This window comes from Podarcis gaigeae (genome assembly GCF_964106915.1).
Source record: "Podarcis gaigeae genome assembly, chromosome: 2".
In the NCBI taxonomy this organism is placed as follows: domain Eukaryota; kingdom Metazoa; phylum Chordata; class Lepidosauria; order Squamata; family Lacertidae; genus Podarcis; species Podarcis gaigeae.
In genome coordinates, this window is record NC_139679.1 from 79,855,518 (window position 1) to 79,875,320 (window position 19,803).

At 40.0% G+C, this 19,803-nt stretch overlaps 1 protein-coding gene across 18 annotated transcripts in view; it reads right to left on the minus strand.

Moving 5' to 3' along the window:
- The window catches only part of IQSEC1 (IQ motif and Sec7 domain ArfGEF 1), a 315,470-nt gene that overhangs the window by 94,891 nt on the left and 200,776 nt on the right, over window positions 1-19,803 (minus strand). Inside the window, exon 1 of one of the 18 annotated variants that reach the window (XM_083726913.1) lies at window positions 14,212-14,337. The exons of the other annotated variants lie outside the window; for them this stretch is intronic. The gene's annotated coding sequence lies outside the window, so the exon portion shown is untranslated. Of the gene's footprint in view, window positions 1-14,211; window positions 14,338-19,803 lie in introns of those variants that run through there. 18 annotated transcript variants of the gene reach the window in all.

Genomic DNA, 19,803 nt, shown 5'->3' on the forward strand with positions numbered 1-19,803 from the left:
ACTGAATCTTGAAGAAAGCTTAAGCAGACATTTATATAAACTTATTTGTAAAATGCAAACTCCATAAATCCAAGGGCATGGACATTCTAAATGAGAAGATGAATTATATGGACATAATAAAGCATGCTGTATTGTTTGCAACAAATGTTGTTGAATACTACACTTTATTAAAAAGCTCTTCTGGGTTTACTGATAAAAAATAAACTGGCACAGATGCCATTTACGTGCCATCTAATCATTTTAGGCAATAGGCATTAAAAGCATGGTATCATAGAAGAAAACTTTTAATGCAGTCAGATAATCTAGAATATTATGCCCATAAAGCAAGTTTTACTTGCTTGCAGTATCCATTTTGTCCCAGGTCAAGCACCCTAACCTTAAATACTCACAACCTACTCACAGTTAAATTGTGATGTTCCAGATTTGTGTAACCATTTCTGGCATTCATCTCTCAAGGCCAGATGCTGTTGTTGGCACATGCTAAATGGCCCAGTTGTTTTACATTGCACTGGGCAATTTACAGAATAATTTTCCATTTCTTCCTAGGTACGAACAACCACTCATCTGTTCACCTCAAAGACATTGAAAATTTGTGCAGATTCTTTGTGAGTAGTCAAAAAACTTCGCAGTGGGCCAAAGGGGATCTTTAGCAGCAGGATAAAGTTTGTTCACAAGTAGCCACTTTGGGGCGGCAGCCTATTTCATTCTGCCTACTGAAGTTGCAGAATTTAGATTCTGCAACGAAAACAGATTTCAGTGAGTAATCCACTGTTTAAAATATTTCCACAGGTCCAACACTCTCCATTTCACACACTATATATATATCATAATTATACCCGTGTGCACTGCATTGCTAATCCAATGTTAAACCAATCCTTGGCACAGAACTGATTACTAGGACAGCTGCATACCAGTACAATTCCAATGCTGAAGCAACCTGCAGATTTGCACTAAGCTGTGCACATATTACTGGCTTAAAATGCAGCTAGGTTATTCTTTTTCTCAATTTTGATCGAAGCTGGTTTGGGGAAAAAACCATCAAAATGCAATATTCCATAGGAATAGACATGAATTGTGGCTAACATTGGGGTGTATACCCCTTCCAAAACTAGCAGTGGTAGTATGCTGGATTTGAGTAAACACAGAAAGACTCTATGTGTCAGCCAGAACTTCCATGTATTTTAGTCACCTAGGCATCTTGCCATTTGGGCAAAACCTTTTCTCAATAATAAAAAACTCACATCTATCCTGATTCCATAACAAAAGGGCCCAACTGTACTCCATGGAATTATCATGGCCACACAGATTCCTAGACATGTTTCCATCCAGATCCCTATAATTACAGGCCTTGAGAATAGAACTATATACCAAAAACAAAAATCACTGTGGGGTTTTTTTTCCAGTGTTAGAGACACAGAGAAAGACTGGGGGACACAACATGATCCACTTGCTTTTTTTTTTTTTACTTTACTGTTCCCAAGTAAGGCTGCATCTTCTCTACAAACAAATTTTATGAGAAATTACAGATGCTGCGAGGCCTCCAGATCCCTCATAATTCATGTATCATGAGCCTTCAAATCTTGTAGAATCTAATGAGCCTTATCAGTTCAAAATTAAGAGATCACCATAATGGAAAGTTGCTGTATAAACTGATGACCCACTTCCCTCCAATGCAAGAGTTAACAAGCACCTTTTAATTGATGCCTTTATTTCAGGTACTTTACTTATACATTTATACGATAAAATGGGGATATCCAACATGCCATGTGGCTGGGCCGTGGTTTTCAACCAGTGTGTTGTGGCACCCTAGGGTGCCTTGAATGATGCTCAGGGGTGCCTCACGCAACACTGGCCCCTGCCCCTCTTTCTTTCCCTTCTTTCTTTAATGCACTCTCACGTCTCCCAAAGACTTGCACAGCTGTTTATTGCAGCAGACTTGGCTATATGTTTCGCAGGCAAATGGTGCCTCTGAGAGGCACCTCTCTTTGGGACAGGGGCAGATCAGAGACCAGGGACAGCAGCAGCAGCTGCCCAGGGGACTCCCAAGGAGATGAGAGAGGAGAGGAGGCTGAGGGAACACTCTACAAGGGAGGGTGTTCAAAAAAGGGTGAGAGGCTGTCAGCTTTGCAGGCAAGGGGTGACATAACTGGGATCCTGAGTCCCACAGGGGTGCCGCAGAAAGAATGTAGTTGGTCAAGGGAGCCGTGGACCCAAAAAGGTTGAAAACCTGTGGGCTAGGGAGTTCACTTTTTAAGAACCAAAATTCCAGTATCATTTTTCTCCTTACCACATATCAGTTTAAAATGAATATTCTAAGTAAATTAGGACTAGGCAAAAACTAGGACTATAAACAAAAACACTGGGACACATTTATATCACTGCTGCCAATTAAAATTAGGCACACTAACACTTCAAAATAACTTTAACTAGCTGAAGGGCTCATTCAGTGCTTTCAGCAGCCTGTTAGAAAGGCAGCTTTCTGAAAAATATTTTGAAAGGAATCCTCAGTCCAGGAAAGTCTGAACGTGTTATGCAACAGAGAGATCCATAAATAGTTCACTCAGTTTCCTTCTGAAGATTAGACTTTTTCTGTTGGACACTCTGAGCATAATCTGTGCCAGGCTTCAGCATGTGGTAGACATTCCTCAGGTTTGCCAAGAGGAAAGACGTACAGCCAAAAGTCAACCAAATATGTAAACTTTCTGAATAGACATATTTTATCACATTCTGGAACCTTGCTGCTTGCTCACACAGTGTCTTTATAAGCAGAACATTTTTGTTTTTTGTTGCGCAGAACACTAAGTGTATTCATGACACAATGTGCGGACTTTAATTTGATACTATTACAAAAAGCTGGTTAGGTCTGAATACCACACATTGCATGAACCTGAGTTTAAGGTTATTTTGGAAAGTCCCTTTTCGTATATTTTCAAATGCTTTCTGTAATTTTAAATTTGCCAATAAGCCAATGCTTGCTTGCTTTAATCAATAATTAATGTTGATACACTTTCTAAAATAAGTATTCCACAGCTAACATCCCCATGTCTGGTTTTTTTTTGGTGTTTTTAATTCTGCAGTAGGGGGCGCGGGTGGTGCTGTGGGTTAAACCACAGAGCCTAGGACTTGCTGATCAGAAGGTCTGTGGTTCGAATCCCAAAGACAGGGTGAGCTCCTGTTGCTCGGTCCCTGCTCCTGCCAACCTAGCAGTTCGAAAGCACGTCAAAGTGCGAGTAAATAGGTACTGCTCCGGCGGGAAGATAAACGGCATTTCCGTGTGCTGCTCTGGTTCGCCAGAAGCGGCTTAGTCATGCTGGCCACATGACCCGGAAGCTGTATGCCAGCTCCCTCGGCCAATAAAGCAAGATGAGCACCGCAATCCCAGAGTTGGTTACGACTGGACCTAATGGTCAGGGGTCCCTTTATCTTTATTTTTTTTAAATTGCAGTAAAGTTGAATAGGTAAGATTACTCTTTAAATAACGTTAACTTCCTCACAACAGCCAATGGTTGAGCCTTGAGATACTCAGAACCTGCTAAAGTTGTGCTGCTGCTGCTGCTGCTAATAATAATAATTTATTATTTGTACCCCGCCCATCTAGCTGGGTTTCCCCAACCACTCTGGGCAGCTTCCACAAAGACCAAAAATACACTAATATGTCATACATTAAAAACTTCCCTGAACAGGGCTGCCTTAAGGTGTCTTCTGAAGGTCGACTAGTTGTTTATCTCTTTGACATCTGATGGGAGGGCGTTCCACAGGGCGGGCGCCACTACCGAGAAGGCCCTCTGCCTGGTTCCCTGTAGCTTTGCTTCTTGCAACGAGGGAACCGCCAGAAGGCCCTCGGAGCTGGACCTCAGCGTCCGGGCAGAACGATGGGGGTGGAGACGCTCCTTCAGGTATACTGGACCGAGGCCATTTAGGGCTTTAAAGGTCAACACCAACACTTTGAATTGTGCTCAGAAACGTACTGGGAGCCAATGTAGGTCTTTCAAGACTGGTGTTATGTGGTCTCGGCAGCCGCCCCCAGTCACTAGTCTAGCTGCCGCATTCTGGATTAGTTGTAGTTTCTGGGTCAACTTCAAAGGTAGCCCCACGTAGAGCGCATTGCAGTAGTCCAAGCGGGAAATAACTAGAGCATGCACGACTCTGGCGAGACAGTCCGTGGCCAGGTAGGGTCTCAGCCTGCATACCAGATGAAGCTGGTAGACAGCTGCCCTGAACACAGAATTGACCTGCACCTCCAAGGACAGCTGTGAGTCCAAAATGACTCCCAGGCTGTGCACCTGGTCCTTCAGGGGCACAGTTACCCCATTCAGGACCAGGGAGTCCTCCACAACCAGCCCGCCCCCTGTCCCCCCAAAACAGTACTTCTGTTGATTGATCCAAAAACAGTACTTCTGCTTAGGATTTAAAAGAGGGAACTCTTAGAAGACAGAGCAAGGATGGTTTTGCATGTTACTGAAAAGAACGGATGAGGGAGTGTGAGCAAACAGGGCTGCTTCTTTTGGCACTTCTGGAAGAAGAAGAAGAAGAAGAAGAAGAACAACAGTAGTTTGGATTTGATATCCCACTTTATCACTACCCTAAGGAATCTTAAAGCAGCTAATAATATCCTTTCACTTCCTCCTCCACAACAAACACTTTGTGAGGTGAGTGAGGCTGAGAGACTTCAGAGAAGTGTGACTAGCCCAAGGTCACCCAGCAGCTGCATGTGGAGGAGCAGGGAATCGAACCCGGTTCACCAGATTACGAGTCCACCACTCTTAACCACTACACCACACTGGCTGAACATGAAGAGGAAGGAAATGTTTAGCTCTGCTATCATGGGTTGTCTCCATATTTGGAGCAGGCACATCTCCCTATAAGAAGAGTAGCTCTTTGACTTAACTTTCCATGGAATGGTTTGTGTTGTTTTTTAAAGAGCTGCTGGAAAAGGAAGAGTATTACCACATATCCACATTGGCATATTGTGTATCTAAGAAGAATCATGGGTGGGATCCCACCATCCTTCTCACTTTACACTTAGGATGTTCTGTAAAACAGGTATTGGTTTGCAGTTTCCACTTAATGAGTAATGAATTCAGTAAACACCCATTGCCTCTGGATCTTGCAGTGAATGTTGGGATTAGATCTGCCCTGGAATATGTAAGTCCCTTGATCCTTTTTCCCTGTCAAGGAAATCCTGTTTCAGTAAATGTATGATGTTCCTGTTTCACTTGGTATGTTCTCTCCACGATGAAAACAGAAACAGAATATGTGAATATGAGGCCTGTTTCCAATCTTACTATGGTTACAGCTGGGGAGTGGGATAATGCCTAATTTTTTAATAGAGTGCTAAATAATTTTAATGGTACACAAAATTACCCAAAAGAATGTTGAGGCACCCCCCATTTTGTAGAACAATTTTTAGGCATTTATGATTTTACAATGAATTAAAATATATTAAAAACACCTCACAACAGTCATGACTAAGGTTTTGTGGATTTCCCCCTGGTCTCAGGTTTGTCAACTGTTCCACATCTGGGAAAAATATTACACTGTCAACTTATTTTCTCTCTAATAAATCTCTGTGTTTTTATGAAATTGGAAAATGCTCTGATAGCAAGACTCAATTTTACTACAAAGTAGAAATGTACTCAGTCCATTTAACCCTGCTTGTTTGCAACATTTTAGATCTTCATAGGTACAGGACACATCCTTGCTATCAAAGTCAACAATATTAAGTTACAGGTCATACTGATTAGGTAACAGCAGAAAGTTGCCCTCTATATTCATAGTTAGAATGTGAGCAATCTCCCACCTTTCAAATCTGGTATATTTTTCTAACGTGCACAGATCCAGGATCAATGAAATAAAACAACCTCTTCTTTCAGTGAATAAAACATTACTATAAGAATTACCTCCTGGTGATATTAATTGTGTTAAATTAATGGTTTGGTATATACTTGTGTGTAAGCCATTTTGCTAGTGTTTGCACCCTGAAAGACAGTATAAATACATTAAATAGATTTCTATCAACCACAGATATAATTAAATGAGAACTAAGATGGTGATACGTCTTCTGTTTTTGTTTTTTAACTTCCCTAATGCTCTCTCATACACACAGAGAGAGAGAAAGAGAGAGAGAGAGAAAATGAAAAAGTGATGAAACACCACTGAACTGTCTGCTTGCTACTACAGTTGCTTTTCTCCTATACTTTGAAAAAAGATAACAGGAAGGAAAGGAATAATAAATAGCATTCTCAATACATTAATATGCCACATCTTTAAAAAAAAATCATAACATTTTGGGACAGTTGCTAAAATCTACACCTCATGGTGATAAAGTTTTTCCTTTGTTTATTTCCTCTGCCCCTTTCCCATGCCGGAAAGGAGGGCAGGACATATCTGATTGTCAAGCATGCTTATAAAACACAGTTTTATTTTGTGGGAGGAAGTGTTGCCATCAAAGTTTCCACACTGCTGAACAGTTTAATCAGGATGTGCTACTTTAAGAAAAGTATATCAACACAGTGTAACACTACTGTAATGTAGGCCAAACAGTGTGTTCAACCACTGTTAAATTCAAATGTTATGGCCAAACAAGGCCAAGTCTGCTTAACCTTATTGACATGGCAGCAGGGGATAAGGGTGGCAGGGGTTCCAATATGGGGTTCCTCAGCTGGCCATGGGGGTCAAAGAGATTTCCTGCCAAATTTAATTTTTGAATTGGCCAATCACAGCCATTTGCATGGGGGCATGGAACTGGTAATGGATCTGACAGAGCCAGGGTTCAGTCCAGTCCACTGCCACAGAATTTAAAACAACTGCACTGGGACCCTTAGACGAAACAGGTGGGGTGGGGACTGGAAGCCTGATGCCAGTGATGCTTGTCCGTCAGCAGAAGCAGGGTGAGTGGTGGCGGCTGCACTCCACTTCATGGGTGGGTCAGCCCTGGGCTTAATTATTCTTATTGGCCTGCTTCTCCCAAATCACTCTTTTCTGGTTTCAGGGATCCAGTGTTGGCTAACCCAAATGTGCAGGGATGTTTTCACAAATGCTTGTATGATACTGATTTATGAACTGAAAACACTGGTAAACTCTGACCTGGTATTGAGGCTCATTAAATCAAGTGCATCATTAAATTGGATCTTTTTATCATGTTTATTCTGACACTGATATAGGTGAGTGAGAAGGAGAGATTCTTAATATTGTTTATGAGCTGACGTAACTTGAACACCTAGTGTAATATTTGGGTTTGAAGATGGGAAAATACTACTTTATGGAAAATAGAATAGTTGGATGTTGTAGTGGAGTGCATGTTTTGAATAATTTATTTAACTGTTAGCCAGCCAATTTGAAGTCCTTTCCCTTTACTCTCTTTCTTTTCCTTCCTTCCTTTTACCCCTTGCCTTTTATCTGTTGTATTAAAAAAGCTTCAACAAAAAAATCAGGGGGTGGGACGGGACCTAGTGCGTGAAATGGTTTCTGTTTAGATTGCTCTAAACACTTTCCTCTGCTCTAATCCATTTGAAGGACTATGAAAATAAAAACAATTGTAGGTAAGTGTAAGCAAGCTCAACTTCATGTCTCTGGGTTGTAGGCAACACTAAACAAGCAAGAGTTTCATTCTAACACCAGGACTTCCCATTCATCTCTCCTGCCTGTGTCCCCTACCCCAAAATCTGCTCTGGAGGTGCCCCAACCCTATGGAGTAGATTTTGAGGGTGCATAGTGGGATGCAGGGGAATGGAGATGAGGGGGAAGTTCCATAGCACAATTTGACATTTGTTGCATGATGAGAACAGCAGCGTTGGGTGCAACACTATATTCAGATAGTCCCCCCCCTTTATTTTTTTGAGCATCTGATGTAAGGAAGAGTGTCATTTAATGCAAAAACTCACATACCAATTAGTCTAATAAAATTAGTCTGGATACCAACTAGTCTAATAAAAGGCTATATTTTTTCTAAAAAAATAACCAGTAGGAAATATTTTGTCCATTAGCTCATTTGATTAGCATGACAAAGTTGAGTTACCCAAAAACTTTGCTATACCATTTCTGTTACACAAACATTTCCAACCTACCTTTGTGATAATGCTTGCCCATTACCCGCTAGCTAACAGGAAATGTTTTCCCCATTTCTGGCACTGGAAAGGAACATATGTGACTTGAACTCATGCTAGGAATCGTTGCCAGAAAGGGAGAAAGCAAGCAATGTCTCAAAAACAATGTTATGTTTTCCTTGTCTAACAGAGGGTCTTGTAAGAATCTCTAGATGAAACAAAATGGGGCTAGAGTTTGCAGCTGAACTAACACCCTCTACTGTGCTTTCTCTGAGTAACATAATAAAGTCATAGTATTATGATGGGCCATTTCTCAAAAAAGGGCCTCTTTTGATCCCTGCTGATTGCTGTCTTGAGGACTGTATAAGTCAAACTATTTAGAGCTTAAATTGCAGGAAAATACAGCTGGAATGCATAACATCAATATTAAGCACCCAACTTGGAGACAGAATAGGTCATCATCTGTATTGCTTCCATCCCTAAAAAAAAAAAATAAAATTGGCTGATTGTATACAGCAAGTGAACACATCATCCACTGTTGAACAACTGTCCTTATCGTTCCAGTAGACTTCTGAATTAGCACAGCAAGTAGAAATCAAAATAAGTAATTTAAAACTGAAAATTATACTGTAGATTAAAAACAATCTTTTACAAGCTCCTCAAATAAGTGCAATTTAAATGTTAGTGATTCAAGATATCAAGCCTCGACACAAGAGGGGCAGGCGAGAGGAAGCACGTACTCTAGGCAGCAGGTTAGAGGGGCAGCAAAACAGCATCCTGAGTGGGACAGAGAGAAGAAAGGAATGACCAGGTTCTTCATTCAAATAAACCAAAACAGCACAGGCCTAGTGATGCCAGCAATTCTTCCCAGTAAGTCTTGTCCCAATGAGGCAGTTATGAGGACTGAAGGTCCCCACCTTCCCACAGCTGCCTCTCCAGGGTTTTCCCAAAGCAACTGGAGACTAAGTCTGTGTGCAACCAATCTCTCCTCTGCTCTTCATTTCTCTGCATGTTCTGGGAGACCAGGGGGTAGGGAAGCTGATCAGTGCAGGAGGGGGAAGACTCCCTGGATTCTTCAGCAGCCTGCCACCTCTCTGTCTCCTGGCCCCCCTCCTCTCCAGCCTCTGAATCAGGGTGGCTTTCTGGCCCAGCTTCTTCCTGCTCACTAAATCCTCTTCAGCTTCTGACACTTCCTCCTCCCAGTCTGCTCCCTCTTCACTCCACCACCAATCCCTGAGCTTTGAACCGTTTTTCCCTTGAGGGTCCCCCCCATCTGGTGCCTCCCACCACTCCTCTGCATCCAGCCAGTCCTTGAAAACCACTGGCACTTGAACAACAATGAACCACAACATTTCTAACTTATACGAGAGAAACTGTTATATCCATTTATAAAAGATGAATGCTTTTATTGCTCTTAAGCATACTTAGTCAGCCATACAATGCACTGAATTTGGGTGTGCCATTGCCACTCCTACTCCACCAGTAGGGTGGTGACCCAGCAGCAAGCCATAGTTGTTGGTACCCACCCAAGCTATTCTCTTGAGTACTTTGTTCACTCATTTGCAGGGAGAACCAGATGCTAGTAAATGTTCATTAGAAAACACCTTCCAGCCCACAATCACCTATGCACCTGGCTTCACCCTGCATTCTAAAGTCCAAGCCTGAACCATTCAAAGCTTTATTCAGCCCCATTATTCTCATTTCTTCTTCACTGACGTAATACTAAATGCTCTATGAAAATTGCACTGAGAATGCTTGCTTACAATGTACATAGATGAGTATGTATGCAGTTTCCTGCCCAATCTGCCTGCAGACCACTTGGGATGAGCTGTATCTCTAAAGTAATCTTGCAGCAAACTGTGTGATTCGAAACCCATTATGAATTCCATACGTGAATTTTGTATGTGGAGAAAAACTACAACTTCTGTCTTTTGTAGATAACAGCATCATTTCATTTAAATTTGGCGGGGGTGGGGGGATGAAAGCTGAAAATCCTCAGGCTCCGAATGCCTTGTATGGAGATTATTATAATATTATAATCTATATAACAACATAGTTCTGAACACTTTTTGTTTTACTTTATCATCATCATCACCATCAGCAGCAGCTTACTGGCACTGAGGAGAACCCTCAGGTTAATTTAGCAAGCAACTGTATCTGACTGCAACTTTGATTAACATACAAGACCCAGTCTGAGTCCACTTTAACTGTGGCTCAACTGTTCAGCTACTAGGAAATAAATCACTGGATTACTGTATTTTTATGTCTTATTCGTGTCAAGAGCATCTCCTCTTTTGAGGCAGCTCCGCTTTTCTTTGGAATCCGCTTAGCTGTTTTTGAATCTGTTGTTTAACATATAGACCTCCAAAGGTTACCTTCTACTAGTTCCCATGCATTTTGTCACTGCCTTCATGTTGGTTGGTTGTGGGCTTATCCACACTTACCTCTTGCCCTATTCTTTCCAGGTACATGTCTGAGCTTGAAAGATTCATGTCCAAGTGGTTTTGTCCCATCCCCCCGAGATTGTCCCGCCAAAACCCACTCTTTAGTGCTCAATTGGAGTAAACATCATTTCAGGCTTTCTGTGGATTGGTGTTTGTTCTGACTGAGTACTAGAGAGCGGGTTTTGTGGGGAAAGCTCTGGAGCAAAAAAAGGGCACTTGGATATGGAGCGTTAAAGCACGGACTGGACTTGGAAAGGTAAGTGTAGATAAGCTCTGTGTTGTACCCAATACAAGCAACTTCTATTTGTTTTCTTCTGTACTGCTAAAACCGTCATCAGTCCTCTTTTCTCAAGCTCTCCCAAGTTGCCCCAGGGCCATGATTTTCCATAGTCATAATCTCCCATCAATACGCTTGACAGTAACTCAGTAGAGCTGAATTCCGAATTCCAAGCAGAATTGTGGGATACATTATTCAAAAGTGATTGCATAAATGCATACATAATCACCAGCAACCTTGGGAACTTTAGGATGGAACTTTAGAATGACTATTTTAAGAGATGCTTTTCTCTTTTATACAATGAAGGTGACCAACTCTGCAATTTGAAGAGGAAAACTGACATTGGAAGGGGGGGGGAGTGTTTTTAAACCCTTTCCTATGTGAAAAATGCACTGCTTAACCTTTTCTTGTTAATCACTGCTGAGGGGACCCCCTCTCCCTCTCAAGTGGGAAAGCACCTTGGGGAAATGTGATCTTTAGCAGGAAAATGGTATAGGGTAAAATGGTAAGCTCCCCTGTATTTTATCCTACTCTTCAAATTGCAGCCTCATCACCTACATTTTATTAAAATAAAGGTGTGTCTAAAAATTTACATACCATGTGTGCTGTCTGGACCAACACATTGAAGTATAGACACTTGTTTTGCCAGTACACAGTTAACTTTTCTGTGGTATTAAAAGTATTTATTCAAATCCAAAACTGAACATATGGATATTAAAGATTTTATTAGTTTGTGACTTTTCAGCTTGGGGAGATATTCAGCCTTTACAAGAGTTTCTTAGCAAACAGGCATAACTTCAAAAGTAATAAAACATAACTACTTTCTCAAGTTGAATTCCCACGTGTCCTTTCAATTATTGGAGAAGAACTTTGTAAATTCCCATTCCATCTTCCAAACGGGCACAAAAACTCTAGAGCAAGTTTTGCTTAGCATCTGCATTGTGCTACTGTATTGCAAAGGCAGCTCCAAAGGCCCTCTGGGTAGCTACATACAGTGTTATAAAGAGTTGAGTGAAGCTGCTAAAGTCAACAAGAGTATTACACTATTAATAAATATCCAGGCAGGTTTTTTGGGGGGGAGGGTTGAACTTAAATTTTAGCATCAGTATTTTATGACTGCTACTGATGTCCTGTATTTTTAAAAATAATTTTTATAGAGATTTTATTGTAAGTTTGTGATGCAATATTGTTGGATTGTTTTTATAGATCATGCACACTACCCTAGGATTCTATATCATTCTATGAATCAAGGGTGACTTAAAATTCAATAAATAAGTTCGCATGCATTGCAATGACAAATTGCTACCAATTTAAAACATAGAACTCTTCTTATTTTTGTGGCTATCACTGTGAATACTCTCCCTCTTTCTTTCTCTCTCGCTCTCTCTCACACACAAATGCATAGACACATATAAGCTATATAATATGTTGTGGTTTTATGGTAAAATGCTTTATGAAAGAGGGAAAAATACCCTAAACAGTTTAATTGCTTGCCAACCCCATGAACACAGACTGTTGACTTCCTGAGATAAATGACTGCTTAATATTTCATAAAGACCAACCTGTTCCATGATGGGTAATATGCAGCACAGTGAACTAAATGAGAAAGACAGAAATGTCAAAAAAAGGAAAAGGGGAAAAGGACTATTTGGGCTCTTTTATAGCACAGACCATTCAAAGAGAAAAATGTGAAGAGTAGCAGTGCATATTACTGTCTCTCCATGAACTTCTGAAAAGATATAAACTATTAACTCTTTAAACAATATGCTTCCACCACCTTTCTCCTGTTTATTGTATGTGCACATATCATTCTAAGAAGAGTTCAGGGAAAATAGCAGTATTATACAATCCGAAGAAAATTTTAAAGCAGATACACTTAATTAGTTGAAATGTCTGAACTAGAATGCCAAATAGGAATACCCTTTACATTTCCAATTCACTAAAATCTGGATCTACCTGTTCTAATTAAGCCATCCAGTCATGTTGTAGCTAATAAATATTTGACATTTTTGTTAGAGAGTCTTATGACAACACAGGCCATATTTCACCCTGTTTACGGAGCTTCTCATAAAACTTTTACCTGGTCATGAATTTTAACTAAGGTTGTGTCAGAACCTTTAAACACAGTCACCCTTTCGATTTTTACGTTTTCAATTTTTGTTATACTTACAGTGCAATCCAAAGCTTGTTTACTTGGAAATATCCCAATGTGCTAAATGGGACTACTCCCTAGTAAATGTTTTTCAGATTGCAGCCTTAAAGTATTAAAAAGCTGTGAAAAATAAAACCCAGGCATTAATATGGTTTTCTCTTGTCTTGATAATTTTCATACATTATCTCAATGACTTCTCAATTAATGTAACAAGCAGCTGTCTTACATTCTGTTTTGCTATACTGTGAAAAACAGCAGTTGGGGTGGGGGTGGGAGGATGAATTCCATGTACACACTCTAACCAAGCATTAAATGTTTAGTTTTAATAGAAAATTATATATGTATTAATACAGTATACTAACCCATATCAAAGACGTAGTTTAGACACTAGCAAGGCACCTCATATAAAGGCAAACTTGATTTACAGCATTAATTTTTTAAAAAAATAATGTATAATTATTACCTTCCTGCCTCACATATAGCCTCTAATACATCACATAGCTCTCTCTCTCTATTTACATTTTAATCAGTAGCTGCAATGCACTTGAAAACTATGTTATAAGGGGGTGCTTCCTCTTCTACCAACATGACTTGGGGATAAAGCGAATCCATTCACAGAAAAAGCAGGATCATGACCTAGAAAAGAACCTCCTCCTGGAAAATGGGCAGGTATAATATTTTAGAAAATAAAAGTGCTTTACTTTCTCATATTAATTGGTTGGGGTTTAAGAATAAATATAGTTTGGGAAGAAATATAAATGAATAAATTATCCTACGTCTTTTAAATGAACCAAGTAAAAGGAAACTCACCAGAAGTGACTCAGAATGAGCATATATACTTAATTGACTAAATGCAAATAAGAAGCATGAACATGAGCTCAGAATCAATGGGAGCAATCTAAATAAACTGCACCAGCTGCAACGACAGGCATGTTTATTTCTAGAAAGGAGCTTATTACAACATAGTGAAACAAGCTGTAAAATCCTGTTAATCTGTATTGCTGAGAAGTACAGTGCTCTAGAAAATACAGCTTTCTCTTCCCTTCAGGAAAAAAAATGAAGTCTGTTTTCTCCAGTGCTATGTTGAACACAACAGAAGGACATTTGCCGGCCGGGCTGGGGTGGGGGGAGGGAGATGCTAAAATATAGAAAGCAGCTATTATTCTGCTTCTGTCCAATGCATGCAAAACAAACAGAATTTAACAAGATTTCTCTGCTATGCTGGTTCTTTAAATTATATCCCTAGCAAATGCTACTGCTGCAGTAACTTCCTGCACTGCATCATTCACTTACCTCTGACTTCATTGTTCCACAGGCCATGGAAAAAAAAGAATCAAACATCCAGGTGGAGCTGTGTCATAGTTTCCCTTTGCAGTGGATACGGAAGAACAACAGTAGACGAGAAAAAAACAAACCCTCTAGTAGTTCTCATAGGGGGATGAAGCTGGGTCAGTGCCTCGTTGTGGAGCAGAGTGCAGGGCTCTTTGCCGATAGATGCTCTGTACTGATCAGCAAATTTACCTAACACTGTTAGGATGTGCTGGACCTCTTCTATCTCTGCTCAGTAGCTCTCAAAGCCACTGTAACCCAAGTAATACCTAATCTCTACAATGCTTCTGACTGTCAGAACAATCCCATTGGAAGGTCAGTGGCCCTTTGCAGCTTAAGAGGAAGAATGTGGATGTGAGTGACTGTGTGAGGGCACATGTGTGCAAGCACATGAATGTATCTGTGTGCACATATACATGCAGTACTGAACTAGTAAACTTGGAATATATGTGCTTCATTGCAGACGAGCAAAAGCATGTTAATTCCTCACACTCAACATGTTAATGGAAGCTAGGATTGCATACACCTATACAGTGTAAGCAAAAGGTAACATTGTTAATACAACATTTTTATTTTATTTTACTTGTTTCCCCATATAGTCTCCTATTCTCCACCTGCCTCTGCGCCCTCCCCCCCCCCCAAATATCATAAATTCAGAACAGACCAGGACGCAACAACGAAGGCTACAACAAGAGTATGCCTCTTTTCATATGACACTGAAAAGTATGTTCGACACATTTCACAGTTTGTGATGTGTTTGATTAATGTAGAACATCAGATGGTGCATTCTTCTCTACGTAGGTTTTACAGTGATTTTACAGATAGATTTAAATATAACCAACTTAAGCCACATGATTTCAAAAACTGTGAGTCCCTGCTGTGCAATTATGTTTGTTTATTTGGGACCGCCCCCCAATCAAATTCCAGAGACATAGGCAACAGCAAACACTATACAAAACAGCTGCCATTTTCATGTCCAATCTCTTGTGGGAATTCAGGTGTTCACATACAGAATTCAATGGCATTTGGGGAGAGCCTTCTCAACAATAGCATCCTGGCTGTTGAATGCACTCTCTTTGCAGGTTAGGCTGGCACCAACACTGTAGTTTTAGACGTAAATCAGTGTGCTTTGTGATTATATTTTGAATTAACAGGTTACCGAGATGTCATCAACAAAATTACAAAATTTTAAATTCTGCATTTGTACCAGTAACTTGCCCTGTATCCTGATAAACAAATAAATTAATATTTCACACACACAGCCTTTTACCATGAGTACCATGTGTCATCTATGTAATATAAATGCAGGCAACTTTATAATTGAGCTTCAAACTCTGGCATGGTTTAGGTCATATCTGTACGATAAGGGCTATCTCCGCTGCTCATTTACCATTCCGAAAATCCTATGGCCCCTAAGAATTATGCTAAATCTACTCTGCCCGTGCTGTATAAATGGAACAACAAGCCTCTTAGATGGCAGCACATCTGTTTACAACATGGTTTACTGAATATTTTAAACCTACTGTTGGTACCTGCTGCTCAAAATATTTCTTCTCATTGACAATGCACCTGGTCACTCTAGAACTCTGATGGAGTTGTATAATGAGATTAATGTTGTTTTCATGCCTGCTGACTCTATATCCATTCTGCAGACCATGGATCAAGGCATAATTTCAACTTTCAAGACTTATTACTTAAGAAATGCATTTTGTAAGGCTATAGCTGCCATGGATAGTGATTCCTCTGGTAGGTGCTGGGTGAAGTAAATTGAATAATAATGCCTCATGCTGGATTGAAAACCTTCTAGAAAGGATTCACCATTCTAGATGCCATTAAGAACATTTGTGTTTCATGGGAGTAGGTCAAAATATCAAGATTAACAGGAGTTTGGAAGAATTTGATTCTAACCCTCCTAGATGAGGGTTAAGTGGTTCAAGACTTCAGTGAAGGAAGTAACTGCAGGTGTGGTGAAAATAGCAAGAGAATTAGAAATGGAACCTGAAAATGTGAATGAACTGCAGCAGTTTCATGATAAAATTTTAATTGATGAGGAGTTACTTCTTTCGGATGAGCAAAGAAAGCAGTTTTTTGAGATAGAACCTACGCCTGGTGAAGATGTTGTGAACATTGTTGAAATGACAACAAAGGATTTAGAATAGTACATAAACTTAGTTGATAAAGTAGCAGCAGGGTTTGAGAGGACTGACAGCCTCAAACAGCCTCACATGCTACAGAGAAATATTTTGTGAAAGGAAGTGTCAATCGATGCAGCAAATTTCATTGCTGGCTTATTTTAAGGATTTGCCACAGCCATCCCAAGCCTTCAGCAGCCACGCCCTGATCAGTCAGCAGCCATCAACGTTAGCAAAACATATACAATTTGCTGAAGGCTCAGGTAATGATTAGCACCTTTTTTTAAGCAATAAATTATTTTTAATTAAGGTATGCACATTTTTTAAAAAACCAAAATGCTATTGCACACTTAATAGACTGCAGTATTGTGCAAACAAAACTTTTATATGCATGGGGGGGGGGGAAATGTGTGACTTGCTTTATTGCAATATTCACTTTATTGCAATATTCAGTTTACTGTGGTGGTCTGGAACTGAATCCACAATATTTCCGAGGTATGCCTGTGCAGTGGTACCTCTGGTTACGTATTTAATTCATTCTGGAGGTCCGTTCTTAACCTGAAACTGTTCTTAACCTGAAGCACAACTTTAGCTAATGGGGCCTCCCACTGCTGCGGCGCCGCAGCCGCACAATTTCTGTGCTCATCCTGAAGCAAAGTTCTTAAACCGAGGTATTATTTCTGGGTTAGCAGAGTCTGTAACCTGAAGCATATGTAACCTGAATCGTATGTAACCAGAGGTACCACTGTACTTGTTTCTGGACTTTATTGCTACTGGCAATATTGCAAGAGGGAGGGTTCACATAATTTAATATTCCCTGTTACAAAAAGATCAGGGAGAACAATTCCAGGACAGCTACTCCTTGAAGGTCAGCTCTCTATGTGTATGGAGAAACAATAAATCATGTAGTCCACCCACCTGTAACCCAAAGCTGCATAGTCCAGATATACCTTTACCGATCTTCCAGTTCTCAGAATTAGACCTAGACTGGGGACTTGCCATTTCTGAGAATTAAGCCGAAGACTGCAGAGAGAGTTACTAATACACTGGACAGACAATGGCTGGCTTGACAGATCACCAAATATGAACAGGAATTCTGCTAATAGAAGCCTTTTTCATAAACAGAGAGATAGATGATAGATAGATGATAGATGATAGAGATAGATAGATAGATAGATAGATAGATAGATAGATAGATAGATGATAGATAGATCAGCTTCTGAAATACGTTTGGTGGTACCCAAAGAATTAACAGTTCAGCTGACCACAGAAATACTCAAACCCACATGGAAGTGTTTTACTTTTAAAGGTTCCTCAAGCGGTTTAGCTCCCGTACAATTTGGGGCATCAGCAGGATAGATGCCCTAATGTCACTGTTTGCTGAATGTTTTATGTACCCCAATACTGAATTTGTTGGTAAATGAGGCACAGGGTTCTGTTTTAGAATCGAGAGCAACTTTTGAATAATTTACTGGGACTTATTTCATAATTAACAGACATAAACTAGCACTTTAAGTACAACACGTCTGTGAATAATAATTCTTTGTTGTAAGGATAAATATATATATAGTGCACATGATAATGATCACTGGGCCTATATGTAGAGGCTAAAAATACAACTTCAATTATATTATTATGCTCTTCATCTAAAGCTCTTGCTTTTAGGGGTTTCTAAGACACCAGAAGCCTATTTGTAGTAGCTTTGAGTCAGCTATATACATTTTATAAGCCTGGGCAGCTACTGGAAAAACACGAGAAAGGCTAACTGTAGCAATGTTCCCTTTGCTCATTTGAAATAAATTCCACTCTAGTCCCAAGAATTCAAGGAGGATGTTGACAAACTGGAAAGTATGAGGGGACATGCTAGTGTGAGGAAGCCAGAAAAACTTATTTTGGAGAAGCATATTCAGAGAGTTGTTTAAATGACTGTCACTGAGAATAGAACATAAGCAACTTTCTTCCCTATCTAATGAGGACAGGACATGCGGAACAGGCCATAATATGTTATGGTAGATCCTACACTATGCTTATCTTATATATTACAGGTATTTTTTATGAAGTGATGTACTGTATGAAGAAGTCCAGAGAGATTGTAGAACCTCTGCTTTAAGTTTAAAAGGACATGCTGGGCTGGCACATTCCAGAAATGTTTTAGGAACAGAAAAATCCTGCCTTGGGACAGGGCTGGGAGCTGGATTAAATGACACATATACTCCCTGAAATCCAATTATTCTGAATGAAAATTATAGCATATTACGGAGTGTAAATGTCTTAATTGGAATGGATAATTTATTTCTGATAAACTCACTCAAGAAAAGCTGTTTCAGGATAACTATACGATATGGAGACAAGCACAACATATTAAGAAGAAGAAGAGTTTGGAGTTGATATCCCGCCTTTCACTCCCTTTAAGGAGTCTCAAAGCGGCTAACAATATCCTTTCCCTTCCTCCCCCACAACAAACACTCTGTGAGGTGAGTGGGGCTGAGAGACTTCAAAGAAGTGTGACTGGCCCAAGGTCACCCAGCAGCTGTATGTGGAGGAGCGGAGACTCGAACCTGGTTCTCCAGATTACAAGACTACCGCTCTTAACCACTACACCACACTGGCTCTCTAAGGTGGGTGGTGGGCAGGAGTAACAGATACCTCATGAATCTGAACTAACCCCAAATATTACCTTGAATTAACATGGTAATCAGCAAGAAGTGAAGAATCAAAGTAGGGAAGAAATCAATGGAATTACGAATGCCGTGTGAGTGTGTTTTTGTGTGTGCATCCTTTCACGCACACAGTAGTAGTGGCCTCTTTACAAGCAGGAGACGAGAACAATGGACTACGTATGTAACACTGAAACTTCACAATTCTATCTTGTTCATAAATGTCCTGGAACTTTTGTCCTTTGCCACCGAGAAAAACACAATCATTTCATAAATGTTCATTTGTTCCTGCTGCATATTGCTCCTCTTGAAGCCCTCTATACTTCGCACCCCATGACATTAATCAACTCCACATCTATCACTTGTGATGTCACAAGGGGGATTTTGACCTTCAGGTGAAAAATAATTTCCACATTGATTTCATACAGTAGCACGCAGACATTGGAGATTAGACAGATGTGTCTTGAGAAAACCAACATAGCCACAGGGGAACATAAGTACTTAATAATAACCCCCAAAGCAAAATATTTTAATAGAAACCCAAGCAGAGCCTCAATTTAAATGATAACAGCAGTTCTGTTATTCTAATTTATACTATGAACCCTCCTGTTAACCAATTGTCCAATACCAATAGTTCAAGTATGCTGAAATAATAAAATGTGTCTCTGCAGGGTAAAAGTGTAGGTAAAAAGAACCTCTCATAACACATATCCATTCAAGCTTCTTGAACTTGAAATTTTAAAGTGCTGTATAGTAAAGGAATAATT